Source organism: Carya illinoinensis, chromosome 4, assembly GCF_018687715.1.
Source record: "Carya illinoinensis cultivar Pawnee chromosome 4, C.illinoinensisPawnee_v1, whole genome shotgun sequence".
Classification (NCBI taxonomy): domain Eukaryota; kingdom Viridiplantae; phylum Streptophyta; class Magnoliopsida; order Fagales; family Juglandaceae; genus Carya; species Carya illinoinensis.
The window spans coordinates 9,458,740-9,466,006 of NC_056755.1; the positions used below are offsets into that span (position 1 = coordinate 9,458,740).

Genomic DNA, 7,267 nt, shown 5'->3' on the forward strand with positions numbered 1-7,267 from the left:
ACTCAGGATCAAAATATTTCCTATTAATTATTTATGATTATTATTTCAATAAAAGATTTTTTTTTTTTTCATCTTACAGTGGCTATAAATGATTTCCTCATACTTGTTTCTTTTAACTTTTCCACCACCTAACTCTTCTGTCATTTTATTATTACTTTCTCAATATTGAATATTATAGTTATTGATTTTTCGTTATTTATTCATTTGGCTTTATCACCTTTCACTTATCCCAACTGTCGATCGGCTCCCATAAATGCTGTACGTATTCAAAGTCGTCTTTGATCGATGCCGTTGGCATGACGGACATAACTACTATAAATAACTACTAATCTTATTTTATACCTACGAATTAATTGAGTTATTCTATTTATTATTTATATATATATATTACGTATTTGTTATATGAGAAAAAATAAATAAATAAAAAAGATGTGGTGTGTAGAGTACTGCGAGATGTAAGTAGAATGATTTTTAAATAAAATATTGACGAAGTAGTCAATAGAGTACAAGATGATGTACAGAATTTATATAGGTAAAATATTCTTAGAATTCTTTCGTTCTACTGAACGCTGAGAATCTAATGTATAATTCAGATAGAATATTACAACATCAATGATGTTTGATCAGATCGAACATTTTGCCTTATAAACGGCAACTAAAGTACTTTATATCCTTTAAAGATTAAGCAAAGATTCTTATAATACTTTTCTGTCATTGGCATTATGGGATATATATAAACTTCTTTTTTTTTTTTTAAAGAAAAAAAAACTGCATTATAGTGTATCCATAGTACCTTCTAAAGTACGATGAATTTCTTCTTTTCTATTAATTTTGTGTGTGATTATTGTGGTAATCTTAAACTCTATATTCTGTAACGTATTGAATTATTATTTATTTTAATGATCATGATCTGTTGTTAAAAAAGAAGAAGGCACGGTTGCTTAGAAAACAATGACTAAAGGCTTCTCTGGACATCGACCCCATGCGGGCATGACTATGAAGTAATTTATCATGTTATCTTCCAATATAAAAAAGGTGTGGCTCTTATATGCTATAGAAGAAAAGCAGGAGTAGGAATATTGGTCCGTCTTCATGATGCCATATATTTACGTTGCCCGTACGTTACGACATTATAAGTCTTTTCTAAATTTGACTAATTCATGAGGTATAACGTGACTTTAACGTTTTCTTTTCCTAATCTCACATCTTCTGTACTTGAAAGACTTGGAATATTAATGGCAAGCATGCTTATCAAGGTGGTGCCATTTTTTGGAGACCTGACAGTAACAATTGAACGTAAATTTTGGGGCTTTCTAAATTTGACTAATTCATGAGGTATAACGTGGTTTTAACGTTTTCTCTTCCTAATCTCACATCTTCTATACTTGAGAAAGACTTGGAATATTAATGACAAGCATGCTTATCAAGGTCATGCCATTTTTTGGAGTCCTGACAGTAACAATTGAATGTAGATTTTAGGATTTTCTAAATTTGATTAATTCATGAGATATAACGTAGCTATAACGTTTTCTTTTCCTGATCTCACGTCTTCTATACTTGAGAAAGACTTCGAATATTAATGGCAAGTACGCTTATCAAGGTCGTGCCATTTTTTGGAGTCGTGACAGTAACAATTGAACAGATTTTGGGGATTTCTAAATTTGATTAATTCATAAGCTATAACGTGGCTTTAACGTTTTCTCTTCTTGATCTCACGTCTTCTATACTTGAGAAAGACTTGGAATATTAATGGCAAGCATGCTTATCAAGGTCGTGCAATTTTTTGGAGACCTAATAGTAACAATTGAACGTAGATTTTGAAATTTTTTAAATTTGATTAATTTATGAGGTATAACGTGGCTTTAACGTTTTCTCTTCCTGATCTCACGTTTTCTATACTTGAGAAAGACTTGGAATATTAATGGCAAGCACTCTTATCAAGGTTGTGCCATTTTTTGGAGACCTGACAGTAACAATTGAACGTAGATTTTGGGGTTGGATACTAAATAGTACAACTCTATATGGATGGAAGTTGGTAAGTCAAGTCTTTGCAGGCAGCAATAATTCTGGTAAGTCAAGTCTTTGCAGGCTGCAATAATTCTTGTAAGTCAAGTCTTTGTACGCTGCAATAATTTCATGTAATTACTTGGAACTTTCTTCTTTAGTTGTATTTAGCATTGAGAATTCAGTAATATGAGAATCAATTACATCCAAACCAATCCGTTCGCGTTTAGTTTTCTTTGGTTGGAGAAGTCTGAGAGGTGGTTTTAATTTGGGTTTTGTATGGTTTTAAAATTGTCGTGTTCGGAGGTGTATTGGGGTTTGAGTAGTGTTATTTTTTCATTTGTTGGAGAGGAGTTATGAAGAAATTATATAAATATAATCGCATAAATCTCATTATAAAATTATTTTTATATAATATGACTGAGACCAGAATATCTCTCTCTCTCTCTTTTCCTCCAGACCTCTATCCATCTGTATCCATTAATTGAATCCTGAAACCGATACTGCCATTTTCTTTCGTCCCTCCCCGGGCCTCATGGCTTCCATATCCTTCGTTTTTTTCCTTGAAATTTTCAATATACCCCTGTAAAACTACGAAATTGTCTACCAATTTCCTTGAACAAATAGGTTAGATCTCAATTAACAAGATTATGAAAAGAATCAAATACTTTAAAATAAATAATCAAACTTGCAAAACACAACGATTGGTTACGAAGGAAAACCCTTTAAAGAACTCTTTAAAGGTAAAACCCTACGGGGCAGCCAAACCCAGGAAAGTCAATCTTATTATTTGAAGAACAATTACAAGCAATAATCAATTACAAAACCTTTGCAATTCGACTCTCTTACTTGCCTAGACAAACGACCCATTTGTCTTCTACCGCAGTTGCAGCCAGAACCTCTGGCGATCTTCAAATGTTGACTTCCCTTCTGGAACTCCAGAGGCTGAAATCCAATCAATGTTGCTTCACATTCAAAGCACGATCACACTCAAGAAGATATGAAAAATCCCATGAAAATTCTCAAGTGAATTTTCTCTCCTAAATACTCAGAATCTCCTCTGTAAAATTCGTGGCTTGAAGTCCTTGAAAAGATACAAAACCGAATCCCTTTAAATAGAAAGTCTGGAAAGAGTTCTAGTCGCAGTAGGACTCTGCTAACGGTTAGCAACAGACGCGAAAACGTGTTCTGACGGACTGCTAACATTTCGCGATAATATCTTCTGTTATTGACTAAACTCTGTTCAAAAGAATTCTAGTCGTAGTAGGACTCTGCTGACGGTTAGCAACAGACACGAAAACGTGTTCCGACGAACTGCTAACATTTCGCGATAATATCTTCTGTTTTTGACTTAAACTCTGTTCAGCTTTCTTCTTGATAAATACCAAACTTCCAAAACTCGATTTTAACCTCAAAGACTTATCTAAACAACACCTAAGACTTCTAGATAGACTCAATATTGTTTAGATACAAATCAATACTTATTTTACATTCATCCAAATTTAATCAAATAATGATAAGATGAATCTTATCATTCATTCAAATTTAATCAAATAATGATAAGATAAACCTTATCATTTAGTCATCTAATCCTAGCCAATTTTTGCCTTTACATTCCTCTTGCTTATTTCCTTCGCTACTGGAAGAGCTCAAGCGCCAAAGAAATCTAGTCATATTACAACAGGCCTTTCACTCCACCCCACAATAGATCCCACTTTTTGGCTTTCTCCATCTGGCCGCTTTGGCTTTGGTTTTTATCCGAAAAACTTGAGTGGCTTTGAAGTTGGAATTTGGTTGGATGAAGGAGACAAAAGAATAGTTGTATGGACGGCATTTCGTGATGATCCGCCGCTCCCCTCAAATGTAAATCTGAACTTTACCGAGGGAAGGCTTCTTTGGAGAACTGAGCAAGGACAAGAGAAACAAATTGCTGGTGCAACAGCCGCTGCTTATGCCTCCATGCTTGATTCTGGTAACTTCGTGCTCTATGACAAGGATTCCAAGATCATTTGGCAGAGTTTCGAACGTCCTACCGATACCATTTTAGGAGGTCAGACTTTAGTAAATGGCGGGCGACTCGTATCCAGTTTAACAGAGTCTGATCATTCAACTGGACGGTTTCATCTCGAGATGCAGTTGGATGGAAACCTTGTTTTATACCCAGCAAACACAGGAAAAAGCCTGTAGATGCTTACTGGAGCATAGGTACCGCCGTTTGTGGTAATTCTAAGTGTCAAATAGTACTTTATCTCAATAATACAGGCCTTCTGGCTATCCTCAATGGCACAAGTTTAAAGCATAGCGTTTATGATGGGGGCAGCGACAACACTGGCAATACCATTTATCGTGCAACGCTTGATTCTGATGGATATTTTCGACTTTATTCTCACTCCTATGATGATAGTGGCAACTTCAATGTATCAAATTCTGTATGGGAAGCGTTGACTGAACTATGTGAAGTGAAATCTTTTTGTGGTTTTAACAGCTATTGTACATACGATGACGGAAAACCATATTGTGTTTGCCTTCCTGGGACCAATAATTTGTCAGACAGATCTCTTGGCTGTGAGAGAAACTTCTCGGAAGCAGGGTGTAGAGGCGGGAAAGAAATTAATGCAGCCTTTTATAGCATCTAAACCATGGAGAACATGAGGTGGGAAGGTCATCCTTATGCTGTAGCATCAATATCAGAGGGAGAATGCCAAAGGTCTTGTTTGGAAGAATGCAACTGTGGGGCCGCCATGTTCGACAGCCAGAGTAAGCTTTGTAGGAAACACTCCCTTCCACTGATATATGTAAGGAGATTAACTGAAGGACAGGGGTTCACGGCTTTCTTGAAGGTTGGCAAGAGAAGAATCGGCAATGAAACTGTTCATACCCCAAAGAAGCCACTCGTTGTCATGCGCACAACAACAATAGTGCAAATCCTTCTTATGACCTTTGGTTTAACTGTATTTTCAGTTGTTTCCCTTTCAATCTCTGGCCTTTTCATTTTCAAAAGTCGAGTCTTAAGGTACAAAAGACTTTTAGAGAATGGAAACGGGGGTCCGACTGAAGAAATAACTTTAAGATTGTTTTCATATAATGAGCTCAAAAGAGCAACAAATGGTTTTCAAAGAAGAAATAGGCAAGGGTTCTTTTGGAGCAGTTTACAAAGGGGCGCTATACAAAGCTAAAAGACTTGTTGCAGTGAAGAGACTGGAGAAGCTAATTGAGGATGGTGAGAGGGAATTCCGAGCAGAGATGCGAGCAATTGGGAGAACTCACCATAGGAACTTGGTTCGCTTATTGGGTTACTGTGCTGAGGGCTCTAAAAGGCTTCTAGTTTACGAATACATGAGCAATGGCTCCCTTGCAGATCTTCTTTTTAGAGCTCCAATGCGTCCAAATTGGAATCAGAGGGTAAGAATTGCACAGGATGTTGCAAGAGGAATCCTCTATCTACATGAAGAGTGCGAGGCCCCAATTATTCACTGTGACATAAAGCCTCATAATATTTTGATGGATGAGTTTTGGACTGCTAAAATCTCTGATTTCGGGCTTGCAAAATTTCTAATGCTAGATCAAACAAGGACGTTCACAGGGGTAAGAGGAACAAGGGGGTACTTGGCACCAGAATGGCAAAAGAACACCCCAATATCAGTGAAGGCTGATGTTTACAGCTATGGAATAGTGCTTTTCGAAATTTTATGTTGCAGAAGGAACATTGAGCTTGGCATTTCAAGCGACGATGAGATGATTCTTTCTGATTGGATCTACCAATGCTTTCTTGCTGGAGAGTTAGAGAAGATTGTGAAGTGGGAAGAAGTAGATAAGACCACCTTGGAGAACATGATTAAGGCAGGACTTTGGTGTATTCAAGATGAACTAGCTCTTCGTCCTTCTATGAAAAGTGTGCTCTTGATGTTAGAAGGGATTACCGATGTATCTGTTCCTCCATGTCCAACTGCCAGAACCACGTAGAGTACCTATAGGAATTTATTTCTGCTTTCATGTAGTTTTTATTTGGTTTCATGTATTTTCCTTTTGCCATCATGATCAAGGAAGGGCATAGGAATTATCCTCTCATCTCAGTAGTAAACTATTTGTTTAAGGTGGAGATCAGGAAAGGAGAAAAAGCAACATAGGGTTACGTTTTCGGGTTTGATCTATTAATAATATTATATATGAAGAGAACTTTGTCCCTTCGATCGGTAGCCATTTACTTCCAAATTAAGCTTTTTTTATTTTTATTTTTTATAAACGTAGCTGATGTGCTGTGTACCAATCATTGAGATAGAGAGCAACTGATCAAGAGAACCATGAAGCAAATGATGACAAACGAGGTGACAATATACCAATCTTGATGTTCTTCATGTTTATCGGCAAGCCATTGCTCCAGCAGATTTTTTGGCTAGACTGGGCTCGAAGGGATGCACTAACTGTTGGGAATATTTTTCTGATTTGCCATGGAAACTTCGTGGTCTACTAAAGACGGATAAAGCTGGATTACCATATCTTCGTAATGGATAATCTGCCCTGTTGTTGGTCTGTGTTGATACTCTGTATTTTCTGGGCGTTGGGTTTGTGTCTTGCAGCTGGGCGTTATTTGTTTGGTTTGTTTGTTTATTCTTCTGAGTTTTGTATAGTTCCACTTTGATTATTTCATTAAGAATATTGGTCTTGTAAACACGGTTTTCTTCCGCCACACGTGAGGATTTGAATAAACTCCAGAGGTACCGTCCTCCTTCATAAAAAATAAAAAATAAAATCAATCTTGATATACTTGGTTCACTCATGAAAAACATCATTATGAGCAATCTGGATAGCATTGCGATTGTCATAGTAAAGAGGAGTGGCAAAGGTGAGAGATCATTGTTGTCAGTATTGGATCGAGAGACAACAGTCTATTTCTTGCTATGCCAAGAGATCATTGAGGAATTGAGAAAGAAGCAGTAACTTGTGATGGAATGACGATTTATGGGATCATCTGCCCAGTCAGCATCAAAGTATGCTCAAAGAACTAGTGGAGACTAAGCAGAGAAGTGCAGATCATGGGAGAGTGCCCTTAAGATACTGAAGAATGCGTAGGACAGTAATATAGTGGACTGTTAGATGGGCAAATAGGAATTAGGTCAATTGATGCACCACATAATAAATGTCTAGACGAGTGACTGTACGTAAGGTAAACCAGGTTGCCAATCAATTGTCGATAAAGTGTGAAGTCAGACAATAATTCCCCACACGAGAGGGTTAGATGTGCAGGAAGCTCATGGGTGTATTA

The 7,267-nt window shown here is 36.9% G+C and overlaps 1 pseudogene; it reads left to right on the forward strand.

Moving 5' to 3' along the window:
• The first annotated feature begins 2,423 nt into the window (after nt 1-2,423).
• Nucleotides 2,424-6,191, forward strand: LOC122306572 (annotated as a pseudogene).
• Nucleotides 6,192-7,267: the final 1,076 nt, after the last annotated feature.